Here is a 22,156-nt window from a genome sequence, read left to right on the forward strand (position 1 = left end):
AAAAATTTTGGGATTTATCTCTAAAAATTTTCAGCCTCCTGAGGTAATACTTTATGATTAAAGTTTGAGAAGTTTTTTCTATTTTGAGTTGATTTGAGGCCTGTCCTTTTCGCATTACAACCCTCGGCCCTAAGGTCTGTTAGGGCTTGGCTTGCAGCTATATTTACTATTATATTTGTAACAAAATTGAGGTTTCCTTGTGTCATGATTGGGGTATAATCATAATGAGTTAATTGTTATACACCTTTTATTCTCGCTTACATAAATTAGAGCCATATTCCTCCAACATTTGGACTGGAACAATTGTCGAATGTTGGTAGGTTCTGACACAAAAATATTTTGCAATCTTCACTAAAATATTCAAGCCCTATTGTGAGCAGATTATTTATGAATTATTTTTTAAGGCATTCGTTGAAGGTCCTCTATGGTTGGGAACTAATATGAGGTTGTAAGTTAACCTTCTTGCGAACTATGGAAAAGGAACTCATTATTTAGTGACATATTCAATATTTAAGTTGACTATGATACATTATAAGTCCTTTAATACAAGATAGATCTAATATTTGTAGATTCTATTGACTGTGACTTGATACATTGACCTAATTGACATTAAGATTCAATAGTGACATGAAACATGACATACCATTGATTATGAACCTTACAACATTGTACAGAGACCTTAATGAGATGTTTGTGTAAGACCTATTTTTTGAACTATGCAGCATTGCCATATTTTCATTGATAGTAACCTTATGATAGTAGCAGTACATGCACATTATTTCACCTTCAATTTGTAGCAACTATACAAGGACATTAACATTAAAATATCTATGTGTGACAACGTATTGACATGATCCATTTACCTTACACATACAAGAGATAGTATGCTTGACTTGGAAAGTTGTGAAAAGTTCTTGTAATTGGCCTAACAGTGATATGAAACTTGAAAAATGACTTGAGATATCTGTGACTTATGTATGACTTGACATTGACCTAACTATGAGATAAGTGACCCTTTAATGACAAGTACCTTGATTATGATGTGAAACATTGATTGACTAGTGACCATTCTATGATGAGATGCTTGACTTTGACTTTACTTCATTGTGACACTATATGAGAATGACATATTACTATTGATTTGACATTGGATGACAAATTTGACATGACATTAAGTTGACCATGGCTTGACAATGTTGATAAAATTAACTCTTGATTTTGACACCTATGCATCGGTATGACAATCTTGCATTAAGAATGAGTTGAAAACTTTATCATTTGGCTTTGACCAATTGACTTGAAATGTGGGACTATGACTATGTTAATTTAGGATTGATTCTAACCTAGGGTTTTGAAATATGACCTAAGGTTTCATTAGTATGACCTAGGTTTTCACTTGAATGACCTAGGGTTTGTATGGATGACATGATTGCAATCTTGTAGGGAAGCAAATGTTGAAGATGAGTACATTCAGTTGGGTATCACATTGAAGAAAATGAATAGTAGGGCTTGACCAATCAAATAGTGTGTTGACATACATGTTGGTAGCTCTTTGGGGAAAAAACTTGAGAGCATTGATTGTAGGGCATCAGGATGACCTAAGACACCTTGGATTATGCCATCATTTGATAACAGTGCCAAATGGTTGCAACACTGTGTGTAGTCTCATGATAGCAGTGTTTGAGCATTGATGATTATTCAATGATGATCAGCAATATGCAGTGTGTAGTGACAGTGATGTGCAGTTGTACAGTGATAGCTTGATGTGTAGCATCGTACAGTGACCATTTTGTGGGAATAGTGATTAGTGGCTACCAGGATTCGATAAATATTCTACATTTTCCTTGCATCTATTCTACATTGATTTAGAGTACAAGGGATCTAGTCTAAAAATTGTGAAACATGGTCTTCTAGCTCGGCGGGGTCACAAGGTGGTGCAAGGCAGGTGATTGGAGTCACCTTCAGGTTGTGGCCTAAGAAAATTTCAGGGTGGCAAGGTGGTTCTACGGAAATTTGTGGCTTGCATAGGGCCTTTCGGAATCCATTCAGTTGTGGTTGATAAACTAATAGGGTAGTGAAGCATCCTTTTTGACATCAACAGGTAAATAGAGTGTTGGAGCACTCATCAAGTTGTGGGCTTATCTACAGAAAGTTGGGCCATCCTTCTGGTTGTAGCAGGATATTATGGTCTAGTAGTGTGCTATAAGTTGTGGCCTGTGAATTAAGGGGTTGACACATCCCTCAATTGTAGATGAAATATTGATGTAATTAATATTCCTTTTAAGGAGAAAAGAAGACAATTACTAGAGAAGCGTTCGGTGGTTTTTGACCCAAAGGGGATTTTCCACCTAAAAATATATGTATTTATTATTTTATCTTCCTGCATTATTGTATGGTGTTGTCTACTGCTAATTATTATTTATAATTGTTGAAGAAGAACATTAATAATAATTGAATAATAACTAATGCTCTGAAAAGGATTAAAAAGTGCTCATTACTAAGAAATAATGATTCACCCCCTCATAGTATTTCCAACAATTGGTATCACAACTTGGTTCCTTTAGTAATAGCTTAACTGCTAGAAGGAAAATATCAGATTAAAAAGATGGGAAAATTGAAGAAGAAAGCCGCTAAGCATTCAGGTCAAGATGTATATGTTGATAATCAGGCAGACCTTGATATTAAGGAATCAAACAAGGATGCTCCTGAGAAGGAAGTTGAAGAAATGAGTGAAATTGAATTTCAAAATGAAGTTGTCAGAGTTATAAAGGAACTCAAGAGTGAAGGGAAAGGGATAAATTTCTGAAAGAAGACCTTAGGATAGAAAAAGGACATGCTGAAAGACTTAATAAGAAGAATGAAGAATCTAAGAAAATCATTAGTAGCCTTAGAGTACAATTGGAAGAAGCCAGAAAGGTTGAAAAGTCAAAATGGAGGAATATGGAGACATAAAATCACACACTCAATAAATAAATCGATCAAAAGCAATAGGAACTTGATGTAGCCTTTGCAGAGATTAGCAGGTTTAAGAAACAAGTGCATAAAGCAGAAATTGAAAAGAAGGGTTTGGGAAGAAAATTAAAGGAATCTAATCAAAGGTGCATATATGTAGTTGACCAGAAGAAAAAGGAATTAGAAACTTGTTGAGTAGAAATAAGCAGGCTCAGGATTGAAATGAAAAGTAGAAGGAATAGATACAGGTACTTAACATAAAAGTGGAAATGAACACTCTTCTAAAGCTACAGGTTGAAGAAGCAGAAAGAAGAAGAAGGAAAATTGCAGGACAAGTTAAATAAAGAAGAGGCTCAATTGAAGATGAAGACAGAAAAATTGGGTAAGGCTCAAGTTGATGAAGGTACAAGCTCCACATCTTTACAAATTCAAATAAAGAAGAAGACTAAACCTAAGAAGAAAGTTACAACTTAGAAGAATGATGCCAAAGCAGTCAAAGACAAAGGACACAAGACTACACCACCTCTAAAGAATAATGAACTATCTAGACAAGATAAATCATCTAGGTGCGTTCGTCCATTTAATCAAAGACCACCGCCCCCAAATGAATCATCCAAATACACATGTTCATCTAATGGTTATTGTTTTTTATGTACTAACTATGGACATATTGCTAGGGATTGTGAAGTATTTGGCAAGTATCATAATTATCCACAAAATTCTAGAAGAAAGTTTGCAAGATCACAAGACAAGTTCTATGATGATTTTTTCTATAGAGAGTACATGCCAAATGGGTCAAACATTGAATGTTTCAAATGCCATAACTATGACCATATTTCTTGCAATTTGAGATACCATATGGTATATTCTATGGATGAAATTGAATGCCTTAACTGACATAACTTTGGACACAAATCTTGCCATTGCAGGTACAAGATGGAATCAACCTTGAATGAAAAGCTTGACGACGAGAATAAGAAGGTTTAGAAAATAAACAGGTACATGATGAGAATGAAGAGCATCAAGGCAAGAAGGTATTAGCAGTTATTCTTTCATGGTTCGTAAAGGTCTTGAGGAATTAGCAGTTTCTTCATATAATGACTCAAGTCAAGATGGTTCATTAGGTGACTCACTATTTTGAATGATTCGGCTCATCGAATCCTTCAATTTTGAAGAGGGGGAGTATTACAGCACTATGTGGCATATGTCTACCATTTTCAAACAAACAACATGGAAAAAATGGCAACTTCAAGTTAGATATGTCAGATCGATAATAGGTTTAAATGGAAATGAACAGTCATGGGATACAGGTCTGCAATGATCAATCATCAGAGTATCGACATTAATAACAGATTATCATATTCACCAAATCCAATCTATATAATGCACAACATGTCAGGGGGAGCACATGCAGGATTACAGGTCCATAGGGATTGTCATTGACATATTATTACAAGAAGGCTTATCATCATGGGAAGCACAAATAGATGACAGGTCCACAATAAGCTGGCAAATTGTCAGCGGGAGTCACCCTTTTCCATTGGTGTCAAATGGGGAGAGAAAAAAATGAGAAGGATATGAAGCATGAAGTCAAGGGGAGTTTTACTCGCAGAAGGAGTGCATGTGTTTCAATCAATGACCAAAGGGGAGACTGTTGGATGGCATTGTCATTGATGTCAACCCATGGAGTTCATTGAGTTTGAATTTGACCAAAAACACCAGCCATTGATGTCAAATGGTTAATGAAATCTTCTTAGTAACTGTTGGATTACATCAAAATGGCAGCTATACTATTGGATTGTTAAAACCCCAAGTCCTAGGGTTTGGGTTCCCTAGACTGAGGATGTACCTTGACTTTATTAAGGGATTTTGAAGGGTCAATCCATTTATTTTGTCTTGTATATATAGGTCATTAGATTCTCCTCAAAAGAGATGTTTTTGTTGATATGTGGTATGCCCAATGATTTCTCCTGTTTTGCTAGAAAATTGAGTTTGAAATTGAAGGCCCAGTTTTGTGGGCTAAAACCCCAAGGGGTAGTGACATGAAACCTATTCCTACGGTTTTCAATATATGAAATTGTTTATCACTGTAATCTCAGCTCGTATAAGTTACATAACTCGAATAACCAAAGACAATAAACCAACCATTGACTTCACAACCTTGGTAGGACCAAATGCACTAACCCAATCATTGCATTCAAGTTCTAGTGGAATTGAAAATATTTTCGGCATGATCCTTAACAAAAATAATAAATAATTATTATTAAGGGAATTCTTAATGTTTTTATCATTCCTCACACCCTTAGGCCCTCATCATCTCATTAAAACTAAAGTAGTTCTTTCGTAAGGGCACAAGATCACAATTAAATGATATTTATTAAAAAGATGTTAATATTATTAACAAGATACTTAGGGCCTACTAAATACTCCAAATTCTATCTAGAATGCCATACATATGTCTAACCAAAAACTATAAAAAGACACCTAAAGACTCCCTCAAATGACATCAACTCTCATACAAATATTGCTCTAGTTAGTAGACTCTTGAGGAAATATTTTCGCAACTCTTGAAGCATATAATTTTTGGGATTTATCTTTAAAATTTTGTGGCCTCCTAAGGTAAGACTTTATTATCAAAGTTTCATAAGTTTTTTTTTCTAGTTTGGTTGATTTGACGCCTGTCCTTTCTTCATTACAACCCTCGGCTTTGAGGTTTGTTAGTGTTTGGCTTGCGGCTATATTTACTATGATATTTGTAACAAACTTGAGGTTTTCTTGTGGATTGATTGAGGGCTAATCATAGTGGGTCAAATTTTTATACACCTTTTCTTCTCACTTGCATAAATTAGATCCATATTCCTGTGAAATTTGGATTGGAACAATTGTGGATTGTTGGTAGGTTCTGATTAAAAAAAAAAGAAAAAATTGCAAACTTCACTAAAATATTCAAGCCATATTGTGAGAAGACTCTTTATGAACTATTTTTCAAGGCATTCGTTCAAGGTCTTCTGTGGTTTGGAACTGATCTGAGCTCCTAAGGTAACCTTCTTGCGGACGATGGAAAAGGCACTCATTATTTAGTTTAATTTATCAATCTTTATGTTGATTATGATACATTGTAAGTCCTTTGATACAAGATAGATCTAATATTTGTAGATTCTATTGACTGTGACTTGATACATTGACCTAACTGGCATTAAGACTCAATAGTGACATGACACATGGCATTCCATTGAGTATGAACCTTATGACTTTGTACAAAGACCTTAATGAAATGATTGTGTAAGACCTATTGTTTTAACTATGCGCACTGACATATTTTCATTAATAGTAATCTTATGATAGTAGCAGTACATGTACATTGTTTCACCTTCAGTTTGCAGTAGCTGGAAAAGCATATTAACATGAAAATATCTATGTGTGATAGCATATTGACATGATCCATTGACCTAACAATACAAGAGATAGTATGCTTGAATGGATAAGTAGTGAACAGTTCTTGTAATTTTCCTAACAATGATATGACACATAAAATATGACTATAGATAATAATGACTTAAGTATGACTTTACATTGACCTAAGTATGAGATAAGTGGCCCTTCAATGATAAGTAACTTTATTATGATGTGAAACATCAATTGACATAATGATGATTCTATTATGAGATGCTTGACTTCAATTTTACTTCACTGTGGCAATATATGACAGTGATTTATTACTATTGATTTGACATTGAATGACAATTTTAGCATGAAATTAATTTGACCATGGCTTGACAATGTTGATAACATTAACTCTTGATTTTGACACACATGCATTGGTATGGCAATCTTGCGTTAATATTTGAGTTGAAAACTTTACCATTTTTCTTTGACTAATTGACTTGAAATGTGGGACTATGGCTATGTTAATCTACAATTGATCCTGACCTAAGGTTTTGAAGTATGACCTAGGGTTTCAAAGTATGACCTAGGGTTTCACTAGTATGACCTTAGGTAAGGTTGCCATTGCTTTAGTGCATGTAGAATTACTAACATTTCCTTGTCATAGATAAGTTTGTGTAAATACTTTCCTTTGATTGGATGAATTTCAAAAGGAATGGGCCTTTCATCTTGCATTAAAGCAACACCAATTCCCTTTCCTGAGGCATCACATTCAACAATAAAGGTTTTTGTGAAGTCCAGAGTAGTTAATACTGATGCTTGACACACTATCTCTTTAAGATGTTCAAAGCCCTTAGTTGCTTCTGGATTCCAAGAAAATGCATATTTATTTAGTAATGTTTTTAGAGGTGCTTCTATTCTCCCATAATTGTTAACAAGATTGTGATAATACCCTGTCCACCAAATAAATCCTCGAGTATGCTTTATGGTTGTGAGGAGTTTCCATTCCTTAATGGATTTTTTTTGTTAGGTTCTACCTTAACACCTTCATGAGATATAATATGACCCAAATATTCCACCTCCTGTACTCCAAAGAAATATTTGGAGGTTTGTGAACATAATTGTGTCTCCTCCAATAGTTTGAGCACCCTGTCAACATGTTGAACATGATCCTTCCAAGACATTGTAGATTACTAAATCATCAAAAAATACTAACATAAATTTTCTAAGGAAGGGCTTGAAAATGGAATTCATCAAACCTTGAAATTTGGAAGGTGCATTAGTAAGGCCAAAAGGCATAACAAAAAATCATAATGACCCTCATGAGTTTTGAATGTTGTTTTTAGAATGTCTTTAGTCTTCATTCTGATTTGATGATATCATGAACGAAGATACAACTTAGTCAAGTAAATTGCTCCATGTAATTCATCCAAAAATTTATCAATGATAGGAGTGGGAAATTTATGTTTAACAATGATATTTTGAGATCCTTATAATCTGGACACGAATGCCATGATCCATCATTCTTGTGCACCAATACTACTGGAGCAGAGAAAGAAATTTGACTAGGTTGAATTATATTGGCCTCTAGCATTTCTGTAACCATACATTCAATTTCACTCTTTTGGGCATAGGGATATTTTTAAGGCTTGATGTTTGGAGGAACACTTCTTGGAATCAAATGAATAACATTATCATGATCACGAATAGGTGGGAGTCCTTTTCCAGTCTCAAAACCTTGGAATGATTGTCTAAGCCTTTTTGTGGATCTGCAGAAATAGATGATTTCAATGTTTGAACCTCTAGTGAGATTAATTGTGAAATTACTCCTCATTGTTATTTCTTCATAAGATTTTTCATGCCATTAGAGATGATTATCATTCCTAGTTTCCCTGCGATACCCCTTAATTCAACTTCCTTTCCTTCACAAACAAATTTCAAGAAAAGTTCTTGAAAATTAAAATTTATTGTCCCCAAAGGTTGTAACCATTGGAATCTTAGTACAACATCAACACCACCCATTAGAATGGAAAGCATTGAGCTATTCAATACATATTACCCCATGGTTAGCTTGATATTATGACACTTTCTAGAGAAATTTATAGTTCCTCCATTTACAACCATCACTTGACACTCTGGTGCTAGATATAGGAAGCAATCCAATTCCTTACCTATCTTACATTAAATAAAATAATGGGTACTACCCAAATTAATCAACACTATTACATTTTTCTTCTTGATATATCCTTCTATATTGAGAGTTTGAGGAGTGGTAATTCCTACCAATGCATTACAAGATATGGTCAGATTCATTTCTTCTTTCTGTGGGGTCAATTCCTATTGTATATCCTGCTCTTTTGAAGTTTCTTGTTCCTGTTCTTACTCCTCTTCACATCTATGTAAAATAATTTCCTCTTAGCACACTTATGAACTTTAGTGTATTTGTTATCAAAACTGTAACAAGTACCTTTTTCTCCTTTTTCCTACAATTTTTGTGGTGTCAACCTTGTAGGTTTTTGAAGGCTAGGAGTAGCAACACTTCCATATTTATACTTGTGAGTAGTATACTTATTTGTTCCATAATTTTGCTTTCAACTTTTCTTGCCACCCTAAATGCCTTCTGGTATGAATTAGGTTCTCAAAGGAAAACCTCATGTTGGATTTTATCCTTTAAAGTCCCTATGAAGACATCAATCCTATGCTCCTTTGAAATATTAGTTACAGTGATATTCAATTTTTGGAAGTCCTCAATGTGCTCTGTCATTGAACCCTTTTGTTTGAGGTTTATCAATTGGCAAAAGAAGGTGTTTCTCTCTGTATCCTCATAATGTGATATCATTTCATTTGTAAAAGTTAACAAAGTGAAAAGTGGTTTATGAGAACAAAACCACCGATACCATACAAACTGATTGGGTTCTAAATATAAAGATGCAATGCATACCATTTGTGCATGTTGCACATCATGGAGATCAAAATATTGCTCCATATGTAGTATCCATGTTACTGAATCCTTTTCATCAAACTTCCTCATATCAATATTTGGAATGTGGTTGGTCTTCAACCCAAAGTTAGAGTCTTTAAATTCATTATTAGCATTCATTATATTCTCATCATGATTTTCATGGAATACCTTGTCACCATTAGGAAGCATTTCTTGTAGCAACGTTCTCAAACCTTAAAACCATCCACGTCCACCTTCAAACCTTCCATATTAACATTCATGCCATCCTTCAAATCTTCCATTTTTTCTTTTAAACCATTCTTCAAAGCTTCCATTTCATTTTTTGTTTTTTTGGCGAGAGCGAAATTTGTTTCACTTGGTCTCATAATTTTGATGTATCATGTTGCATATCTTCCTTCTCTTCATGCGTCATAGTAGATATTTATGTTTTCTTACTAGGTGTGTCCATTTTTTTGCTTCGAGAAATTTTGGAATTAAACAACTATATGTATACTTCAATATTCCCTTTTAATCACTTCAAACTGATTTTTCAAACAAAAGTTATGCAAATTAAAAAACAAAATACACACATTTTTCTTGTTTTTTAGGAGCTTGATATTGAAATTGTTGTATATTTGCAATTTCGGTTCTCCAAGGTCTGAAATTTCATTCCACAGTATCCCTATGAGTATTATTTCCAACCCCACAATTCTGATTGAGATTGGATTATTTAGCTTGAGCATCCTAATATTTTTCCTCATTCAATCAAAAAAATTAGATTTCCACCTACAGGAATTTTGCATTCTGTACTACATTATGTACTTAGTCCTATAGCATTTTGCTTTATGAAGAATTTCGGCAATGGATCCTTGTGTTAAATGAACTTGGAAAAACCATCATTAGAAAATCATGACAAAACCATCTCCAATAATAGAAAGTTCAATAAAACTAATGATAATCAACCACAAAGTGTAATATGTGTATTTGGCGGCAAGTTGTCGAATTATGGTATGAAATGAGTTAAAAATATAGGAATTTAGGCTATGAATAGTGATACTGTATGGTGTAAAAATGGGCATATTTGAGGCCCAACATCCTCCCATGCCTGTGGATTTGCATGTCCTCATCCAAGCAAATCCCTTGCACACTGACAAATTCTTAACATTTTTTTGTAGATGTTCATTCTTGTGGGACAACATTAATTAAATATTTGGAGGTGCTGGTTCTTGTGAAGAAACATTGCTTAAGTATATGGAGGGGCTAGTTCTTATGGAGCAACACTACTCACATTTAACATATTATACTAATTTACTGAGAAATACAAATTGAGGACAAGAAAGGGATGGATGAAGAAGATATGATGGATGAAATGAGGCGGTGACGGAGATGGTAAATATGTGGATGGGTGCTTGCATACTCTATCATCGCAACGACAATGCTTATAGTTGGTTTCCTTTATCATTTCATGGCAGTAATAACTTCATCCTCTATATATAATGCATGGAGAAGATACTATAGAGACTCCCTTTATTGATATACCATAAGGATTTTCTTTTACATAGTCTTGTAATCATAGTATAAGTCCTTTTATTATGAGTGGTGAATGGAAGGAAAGCATAAGGATAATTATTGTGAAAGATGAAATGCATGGAATGAGAAGTGGTGAATCAATAAGTTTTCTAAACCTTCTAATGAATTAGAGAATCTTAATCCAAAGTTACCTCAATTTTTACCTTTATTGTTGATGTTCTTGGTGTTGCAAGATGTAGTGGAGGATGGAATGGTTGGGGATTATTTGACTGCTGATCTGATCCGCTAAAGAAGGCTAAATGTTGAATTGAAGGGATGAAGGGTGAACTGAAGGGCTGAAGGATGAACTAAAGTTCCCCTTCTCCCCCATGCCCGAGGAATTGTATGTCCCCTAACAACTGAGGAAAGTTGATTGTTGCTGCAAATGAATGGCCAAGCTGCTATAGGGTAGCCTTTACTGAAATAAATATATTGCTGCAAATGAAAATGGAAATGTTGATACAAAGATCCAAATTGCTACAAACTTGCATTGAGATCACAAAACCATATAGTCTTTAACCGCTACACACCCATGTGAAATCTTGCATATGTGAATAAATGGTGTCAATATCGAACATAAGCAAGAATCATTGGATTACCAACCATTGAGGAGGGTCATTAACCAATGCGTGATATCCCACCTTTGTTGGTAATGGGAATCAAGGAACTAGTTACATTCTACTAGCCATGATTGGATTTGTCGAAGTCGAATGGACTGCATAATTCATCCACCAAGAAAAATTGATGTATTTCCTTAGTACATGACAAGGATACCTTCCATTAAGGCATGAAGGCTTCCAGGTACCTTATCTAACCCTAACCTTGATCCCAGATAATGTGTTGATGTCAATGGGACAAGGCTTTTTGGCAGGTGGGCCTTAAGGGATACCACATCAACGAACTCGAGTACAAACATAATGACTTGAAAGATACATGATTTGAAGAACTCATACAAATTTACAAACTTTATTGGGAACTTTTCCTGCCAATTACCTAATTTTAAAGCAAAGTCCCTATCCAGTTGCGCTAGACAAGTTGGTTTTCACAAAAATACTTATTTTTCTCTTTACTATTCTATTTATTTATTACAATGCAAAATGTCCTACTCTGCTGCAGAGAAGAAGTCCTCCTTTAATTGAAAGAGTACTTCCAATGAAGCCATGTGAAAATCAGTTACAAAGATATATTCATGCCCAGATTTAACATATAAACTTTAGATTGTACATGAGCAAGAAAAATCAACGGTTTTGAAATATGTGATACAAAGAGTATTTGAAGCTAGGAGTGGTACTTTGATTGGATTATGATTTGGAACCAATGCTCGATGTAACCCTGGTGGTATTGGCCCATTTCTTCATTTGGACCACTCTGAAAGTCCTTCTCAGCCATGCCAGGAAAACTTGGATAAGTGGTTTCTGGAATGCATACAAGGATTGTTGATGGTGAAAGTTCCTCGATCTCAGGTTTAGCAGGATGCTCCCCATCAAATATGGTACATGATTTTGCAATCTCCTTGGTAGATAGGCAAGAGGACTCTAGGGATACTTCCAAATCCTTTTCTGGCCGCGGAGAGATAGATAATTTTTTGAATGTGTTTAGGATGAATTATTCTTGAGAGGTAGATATCCCAGCTACTACTACGATTTGAGAAAGTACTTCAAGCTCTCAATCCTTATTTGAATTTCCCCTGCTAGTTGATGATCCCTATCTCGCAACATGAATAAATACAAAGGGGTTCTTACAGCACCCCAAAAATGTTTTATCTTTAAATATCTTGAAATTTTAATATAAATGAATTAAAACTACTAATTGCAAAAAAAATTACCGAACTTTAACTCCTTGCTTACTTGGACAACCAAACTTTGGAGCAACACCACCATAGTGGATGTGTGGCTGTTCACTCACGTCTTACCATACACTCTTCACCCTTTGATTGTCCTGAAAAATCCTCACCACACAACAACTACAATCCAATGCCTTTAGCACCTCCCCGGCAACAACACCAAAAATGTAGGGAAATTATATGTGTTATAATTCCAACATTAAATTATCAATCCAGGGTCGTGAGACTTAGAGGCACAAGCACAGGTAACGTAGGATCAGAGCATCTAATCTAAACTAACATCATGAAATCTGAAATCTATTTCTAAATTAAGTACGAAATTTCTATTCCTAGTTTGAAACTAATCTATTAATAAAAACATGATCAAGCAATACCAATCATTATTCAAGAAATTCTAATCATTGTTCAAATGAAACTAACTCTAATCAATATTTGAGCAATATTAATCACAACCCAAGCAATACAAATTACCATTCAAATTATTTTAAGATCAATTTAATTAATAAAAGTCTTCAATCCAAACAATATAGATTACTATTCAAACAATTTTAATCTCAATCTAAGTAATGGAAATCTCAATCCAAACAAGACCAATTCTAATCCTCGAGGTGTATAAGGAAAGCTAAAGAGAACTTCAAACTGGCTTCTTAATCCTATCTAGTTCACACCTTCAACTCTACAAGGATTCAAAGGGAACTTAATGAAAGTTTCAAATTAATATTCTTACGCTACCTAAATTAACACACAGATTTGAAAGACTTCAAAGATCAAAACTAATTTATAATTTGAAACCAATTCAAATAAACTTAGAAAATTTATTCTAAGTAAGTATCCTTCTATGAAAAGAGTATTAACCTGTGGTCTCAACGCAATCTTACTACATTTATATCAAATCCAAGAGCTATTCTACAGTTTCCATTAATGACTAATGTCATGCCTTACTATTTCTGGGCACTCTCATGTAAAACACGACGCTACAATTTTTTTTTTTACTATTGAGAAATGTACATGATTCAAGATTACAAAGCCGAATCCAGTTTGAACTTATGACATAGTTATTATCGAATTTGAAAATCATTCTTCTAAATATTATTAATCATGGAAATATGATTAAGAAATTATTCATGCACAGGAAACATTAGTTGATACATTCCTTTTGTTAACAAAGGCCTAGAAACAATGCATTCTTCAAAATCTAAGGAAAACATAGCAAGTGACTTAAGGGCAGAATGAGAAACAGTAAATCTAAGATATATTGAGCAACAACTTTAAAGTGAGATATAAACCTCTGAAACTCAACCAACACACTTCATACAATCTATATTAATTATGGGACTCGATTCCAGATTGTGGTGGGCCCTACCCACTACCCAGAGCAAGCCCAATCTAATTCAGTACTTGCAAATTAAAGAGACATAGCACTTACAGGAAACAATAAATGTCGATATAAAAATTATATCATAGTTCAGTAAAACATCGATTTAAACATAATCTAGAAATGTGTTACGAATCTCCAGTCCAATTTGAGCATATATATCCTTCTCTCTTCTCTCACATACAAAAACATCTGGATTTTTAAAGAGTTTAGCCAATGGAGAAATAGTTATAACTAATTGACTGAGAAAAGTAAACATATAACATGATAGCTAAGTAAAGTAAAGGAACAAATTGAAGCTAAGTAAGGATAACATATTAAATAAAAATATTTCTAGAAGGTGCAACCAACTGTCCCAATCATCGTCCTCCACGTGGTTGATCGTCAAAACTGTCAAACCTAGTTTTTCTATACTTAATGTGAATTCTTTCAAGCCCAAGGGTTATGTACTTAATACTCCCCTTACCATTACTTCTTCATGATGACGAATTTTACCAAATGATTTATGGGTTACTTGAATGAGGGTATTTTGAACAAACCCGCTCCTCAAAATCTTGATATTTTTCCTTATTTTATCACAAATTTTATATTTTCACCTACAAGAATTCTGCATTATGTACTACATTTTCTACTTAGTCCTGTAGCGTTTTTCTTTATGAAGAATTTCAGAAATGGATCCTTGTGGTAAATGAACTTGGAAAAAGCATCATTAGAAAATCATGACAAAATCATCTCTAGTCATAGAAAATTCAAGAAAACTAATGATAATAACCCACAAAGTGTAAGATGTGTATTTGGCGACAAGTTGTGGAATTATGGTATGAAAGGAGTTATAAATATAGGAATTTAGGTTATGAATAGTGGTATTGTACGATGAAAAATGGGCATATTGGAGGCCCAACAATTAGAAATGAAGGACCTAGGGCTTATGCATTATTTCCTCAGTATGGAAGTATGGCAAGGAGATGGTGAATTGCTTATCTCTCATTGCAAGTATGCCAATGAAATACTGAAGAAGTTCCACATGGACAACAACAAACACATGGAGACTCCTCTAGAAGGGAATTGGAGGAAGGAAGATGTTACTTTAGGTGAAGTAGTGGAGGCTACCATCTACAAATAGCTTATGGGTTAATTATGTATTTGTTGAACACATGACCGTACAAGTGTTATACATTTAACTAGCTTAGACAAGCTATGGTTAAGCCAAAAAAACTGTATTGGAAGGTGGCAAAGCATGTGTTGAGATACCTCGGAAGCACCACTCACTTTAGTATTTGGTACAGGAAGACAGAGGGAGTGAAGATTCAAGGCTTCACAGATGTAGATTGGGTGGGTATTCTATTAGAAAGGAAGAGCACATCAGGAGGAATTTTCAATGTTGGGTCAGCAACGGTTTCTTGGTACAACAGGAAGCAACAATCTATTGTATTCAGTTTAGCAAAGGCAGAGTACATGGCTGCTAGCAAAGCAACATGTGAGGCTCTCTAGATGAGAAAGATCCTTGTTGGCTTATTTGGTTAGATAATGGATCCTATAGTGATTTACTGTGACAACTAGAGTTATATCAAACTCTCTAAGAATCTAGTTTTTCATGATCAGTCTAAGCATATCTGTATCCAATATCACCATCTATGAGATTGTGTGTGGAGGAGAATCATGTTGTTGGAGTACATCCCTACAGAGGTACAAGATGCAAATATTTTGACAAAGGCATTATCAAGATGCAAATTCAAGTTCCATAGAGGTAGGATCGGAGTAGCAGATAATCCATTGAGAGGGAGTGTTGAAAATGCAACAAGAAATTCCTAATTTAATTTTCCCTTGAATTAAATTAGGAGAAAATGGAAATTCCACATCACAAGACAACTTGAATGTGTTAAATAAGTTGTTATCACTTAGTTAGCTTAGTTAATTCAAGTTGAGGGCCTAACTTGAGTTGTGTACAATGATTCCTAAATTTTAGGAGCCTAGGTTGAGTTAATTTTAGTTGTAACAATTTAATTTAATTAAATTGAGTTAAGGTTAGTTAAACTAGTTTCAACTCTTGGAGGAACTAGTAGGAGGTCTAGCAGTGGGGTGTAGCTTTAGTGTTCAACTAGTTAACTGCTCAATCAGCCTTAATAAAATCATGCATGTAGAGAATTCAAGTTACCCAGTTGAGATTGGTTTTCAAGGGAAGTGTACTATCAGTTGTAGTCAATTCCAAATTGTACATGTGGTGCATGCAATCAGAGAAGGGGCCTATAGGGATTGCACAATTCTAATTGGGAATTTCCCTAATTAATAGGGGGCTAATTCCTTGAGGAACAACGCAAGGAAATAGGGACTTGGGAAGGCTTGGATTTGTGAAGTATTGACAAGATCTTGTCTAGGAAGAAGTGAGATAGATTATACTAGTGCAGAGGTTGCTCAGGCTTGAGCAAGCATTTTATTTCTTCTTTATTTGTTTATTAATGCAATATATATATGAAGGGGTTTTGAGTAGTTTCTTTCCCATTAGATAAATCTTTGAGCATATGTGATTGAATCTTGTCTCATGTTTATGTTGTGATTTCTCGATCATTTAATTATTTTTGCTAATCTAAGTCTTTTGTTTTAGAAAAATACATTAAAAATTTGAATCTACAAGATATATCTACAGATGATGCCCAAACTCCAATGGGTGAACATATGTGTTGAGAAGTGTAGCAATAAAGGCGCAATTTTATTTTTCCTTGGTCAAATTGAGAAAATTCAAAATTTCCACATAGGAAGACAACTTAGAGGTAGTTAACTGAGGTGACATGCCTTTTTTCACTCAGTTAGCTCAATAAATTAGTAAATTCAAGTTAGTGGGTGTTGTAGCAACTGCAACACCCTCCAAAATTTTGGCCTGCATCCAAATTTTGGAGCCTTCTTTGGTTTTTCCCCTTGATGGTTACAAACACTCGGGCTCATCCCATGAGATCTTGTCGAGTTATTACACCCTTTTTTCTTGGTCGACCATCAGTCATATTTTGGCATGTTGATTGCTATGTCATGTTTGTGAGTTCATTCTAGAAATTTTTGAAGCTTTGTCTTTGTGTGTCCGAGTTTTTTTTTTTTTCTCTTTGTCGACATCAGTTGTACTCACGCACAAAGTTGTAAACACTATCGTGCAAGTGTCATTACGGTCGTTCAAAGACATATCTCAATTGTCACACTTGTCGCTTTTAACCTTTGAGTCAATCTCACTGAGTACATGTTTGTACTGTTGGTTTGAGGTGTCTTGTTGGCAAATCGAGCTAAGTGTGTGATCACAATTTCACGTTTTCACAAGTACACTTGCTTTCACACTTAGTCATTTTCCTACCAAATTTGTCGAACAGACAACTCTCCTTCAACCAGACCCCAATCTCAGTGACCTTGCACTGCTGCCCAGAACTGCGAAGAGATTGAGGTTGTCCTTCGGTCAGCCTACACTGTGCAATTTACTGAAATGAGCCAGCTGACTGTATCCCAGAACTATGCAGAAGTTGTCCCAGAACTCGATCCAGTTTGCGCTTCCCGCAAGATCACCCATCAAGGCTCTCCTTGGTCAACTAGAAAAATGACTTAAGCTATGACCCAGGGCTGCACTGATCTCCAAAACTGCACAAAAACTTTCCAGCCTGACTGCCTTGCATTGCCTATAGAAATTGCGTAGACATGTGGGACAAGCCTTTACTGCTTGTCACTACATTGTCCTGGGAATTTTCGTAGATCTGATAGGAAGGCTTCCCTATTGGCCTCATTTTTCATCAGCCCAGAATTTGCAGATATTTGTTTGTCACCTTCCCTTTTTCCCCGCTCTGCAATCAGCCCAGAAATTGTGCAGATATGACAGGCAGGCTTCCCTGTTGGCCTGCTCTACTCTCACTCAAAAATTTTTATAATCTATCTGTCACCTACCCTTATGTCCCGATTTGTAATCAACCTATAAATTGTGTAGCTATGTTTGGGCCCAGACTGTCTCCCATAATTACGCAATCTTGATCAGTAGCTCCTGTAGCTCAATCTTGTCCTCCTCTGGAAAAATGTGCAGATTTTCCTGCCAGTGCTTCTTGCTACCCACACTGTCTTCCCTGGAGAAACTACATAGATCCCAGCTAGATGACCTACCCAGTTCTCCCCTAGAAAATTACATAGATTGGCCCAGCAGATCCCTGACACCTTGCCTAGCCTTCTTCCCAGAAATTGTGCAATTTTTCCTTCGAGTTGGGTTTTTCCACGTAGTTGTCACTACTATCCTGGATTGTGCAGATATGCCTCCCAGTGACATCTGCGCAGTTGTTCCCAACAGTGCTTTGGAGCCTCACATCCCAGCCTGTTATGTGTTTTGCATAGTTTCATTGTCTTGTCCCTCTCTCGGTAACCTGCACCGAAACAGATAGCAATGCATCATGTTAGACTAGGAGATTTTTGGATTTGATGTCATCTCGTCTTGAGTGATTGCAGGAACAGGTAAATTGGTGAAACATGGTGCAGTGATGAATGAGATGAAGAAGAGGCACATACTAGAATACTTTCTCGCAGTTGAACGGGTGTACAAAGAACATCAAGCAAGTGAGTGAAAGGGACACATACATATGCACCAGCAAGAAAAGCTCGAGACCATCGAAGAACCTATTCACTTTGCCATGCGGAGGTGTAAACATGTTACATCAAGAGCAGACCATCACTCAGTAGCACAACAGCTCGACAAAGACACCACAGTCATCTAGTACATGTCAGCAGTGTCATGTCTAGTTGTGTAATGGGTTGTCTTGGCCACATCACTACTATGGGCCACACTTGTTGTAATCAATGTAATGTAAAGTGGAAGTCCAAGAGATCCACATATGAAGTTGAAGAGTCATTTAAAGTTGAAAATTCATAGGAATTCAAACAGTGATGAGGGAAGTCGAAGAGTCACAAAGGTTAGTTATACCCCCTTGGCTATATATACCCCCTCATTGTATGAGAAAAGGAATTTTCACCTTGGCTTCTCCCCCATAGCCTTGAGAGTCTGTAGTCTATTCTTTGAGGAGTGAGGAGTGGCTCCAATGTCCCACTACCAAGGCGAGTGATGTATGGTGTACCGATGTGTCTTGGAAATTTTTCTTAATTCAAAAGCCTGTCTTAGGCCAACATGTTTTCACGCATGTTTTGTATTCGTTTATAAGACTATTCTTTGAACATATGTAATGTATGTTTTCTTAACCTGTACTAAGATAGTTGAAATACTTCGATTATTTTAGTACTTACATTGTTGAATATGTGTTGTATTGTTTATCATTGTTGTCTCGTCTATGTGGACTACTCCGCCAGACATAGATAGACCATCCTTGTGTTTTTTTAGCGACCATCACCCCCGTGTGAACTATTCCACTAGATGGTGTACATGTTTTCCCTTGAACTTTTGTTTTAACAATTGTCACATCCATTGTGGACTATTTTGCTTGATGTTGGACAAACGCTTGTTGTTTTCACATGTGTTTCTTCATGGGTTGGGACTACTCCCTCTCATCAAGAGGCTCACATATCTCTCCCCTTTTACAGTAGGAGAACCTAGACACGAGTTACATTACGCACTCACCAGGAACACATACCTTGTTGTTTGAAGATACCTGTGTAACACACTCACATGTTGATAGCTAGAGGCAAGGCATATCTCTAAGTAAATGGAAACCAAGCCATCATATTGGATGGACTCCCACACCAAACGGTGTGAGGTCTAGTTGGAAATTCATACCGAGGAGATCCCCTTTGTTGGCGGATCTAGCACCATCAACAAAATGGCACTAGAAGGAGGGCCATATGACAATTTGAGCCTGTTGCATCTGGTTTGAATCTCTTATCTAAAATAGCTCATACACCAATCATGCTCTCAGGGTGTTTCTCCAATTTTTCCCTTGATCAAATTTCACTCCTCGATGAGATTCTCATTTACTTGTCCCAGTTAAATTTTGATGGTGAGCATGGAATGTCCATATGCAAGCACATTTATGATTTTCTTCAATTTTTCCAACCTTATGAAATTGATAATGAAGAGTCTTCTTGTGTGTTTTTCTTCCTCACCCTTGAAGGTCATGCTAATTGGTTCTATCATACCTTTCCACCTACTTCCGTCCATTCCCTTCTCCCTTTCCTCAAGGAGCTCCATCAAGCCTTCAATAAGTATAAATACCGAGGTGTTTGTGGAAGAATCAACCTATTAAGAATGGAGCCTAATGAATCAGTTGAGAAATTTTCTGATTGATTTCTTCACCTTTGCTATGAAATTATGGAAGAAGATTGAATTGGGATTCCTTGAAACAAGAGTTCAAGCTCTTGGTTCATGTCTCTTCATACAGTGAACTTGAACCTCGTAATTTTTCTACTTCCCCAACTCTTGTAGATCATGAGGCACCTTAGATTGAAGAGGAGGAGCCCAATACCTTGTTTGTTCCTTGTGCTCCTCCTTTTCCGGTCCCGATGTGGGTGCGCCCTTGTGGTGATTTCATAGCTGAGGAATTTGTGCAGCATGTCCCCAACCCATATTCTCATTTGTCTCTCGCTTCCATAGAGGAAGTTCCATAATGGCTTAGAGATCCTATAGCCAAGACTTACTCCTCCATTCCACAAGAGGACATCATCATTCACAACTCAAGTCTCGAGTTGATCAACCTCTTTACCATCCTCCATCATTCACAAGCCATAACTCCTTATACCATGACTCACTTGATCAATCTGTTTCACTAGCCAGCTGTGCACATACTCTCGGTTCTCAAGCTATTGGCTCAAATTGTGATTAGGATCAAGAAAATCACATTACACTGGCAGGGGAGAAGAAAGGACATGACATTATCAACTCCCCTCTCTGATTCAGAATCGTCTGAATCAAAACAATGGGCTTCCATTGTCTAATAATTCTCAATCTTCTAATCTTGGTGAAACATCTTGTATAATTAATTCATTCATTCAACCACTAGCCTTGGGCAGTCATCACTCCCATGCTTCCATATGTCGTGATGAATGCCCAAGCACATCATGTGATCTTTTGTTTTATCATGAATACTCTAACTCAGATCTAGAATTTCCTCCAGTAAAAGAAGACATTCATATCATAAATTCCTCTTCACCTCACTTTCTTGTGTGTCCTACCATTCACAACGCATCCACATTCATCGGAGATACTCCATGTTCTCTCACTTCTTCATCCGATGAGTTATCTCCTCAATTGACACAAAGTAGTGAGGCTATCCATGATGAAGTTGAAAATAGTTTAATCATAGAGTGTACTTCCCATTCCCTGTCATATCCTCTCTTTCATGAAGACAACTCTTCAAGTCAGCTTGCTAAAGCTGAAAAATCTAGTGCAACCTGTGACAAAGATGGCTTCCATCCTGAGATAAATTATGAAATCAGCAACAACAGTGACCCTCAAGCCATGCACAATCTGGTTCAAGCTTCAAAATATGATTCTACAATTCTGCAAAGTTCCGAGACGTGTTAGGGAGTCGAGGCACTTCAACGTTTGTTGATGGTTATGTCAGGACCTCGCAACTCTAGTAAGCCCCAGAACCCAATTAGATCTGGTTTCTCACACATAATCCATCTATCTGCATGGTTGCACTCAAAGTGAGTTCATGTGTAAAAAATATTTGGTCTTCTAGATGTGATCCCTCAAATTTTCAAAATTTCACTTATGACCAAATTCACAAATTTGTCATAGCGCATCCGTCTTCATGCTCATCCCTTGCATCAAACTCGGGGTGGGAATTTTTGTCCCTCATGAAATCATGGAATTATCATCTCAAATACTATCTTTTCCCACGGTCATACTTATCATATTTTTAGCCTCATGATTAGCTCCTTAGTCTCCTTGCAAACCTTGTACTTCAAATTTGTTGGCTCATCACGCTAACAATTCCCCTATGTGATGATGAGCACACAAGTTATCACGTGAATCAAGTTCCTTTCATTTCACCATGCCCCAACTAGTTTCAACCATTCACAATGTTGGAACCCCTTTTACATTCTTGTGATGACCATGATGCCTATGCAATTTTTCACCAGTTGTAGGGGGGTGGTTCTTCATGTCTAGCTCAAGGCGAACTTGGTTCCATTG

This window comes from Pinus tabuliformis, chromosome 6 (assembly GCF_031772625.1).
Source record: "Pinus tabuliformis cultivar Carrire ecotype Pingquan chromosome 6, CPIR1, whole genome shotgun sequence".
Lineage (NCBI taxonomy): Eukaryota > Viridiplantae > Streptophyta > Pinopsida > Pinales > Pinaceae > Pinus > Pinus tabuliformis.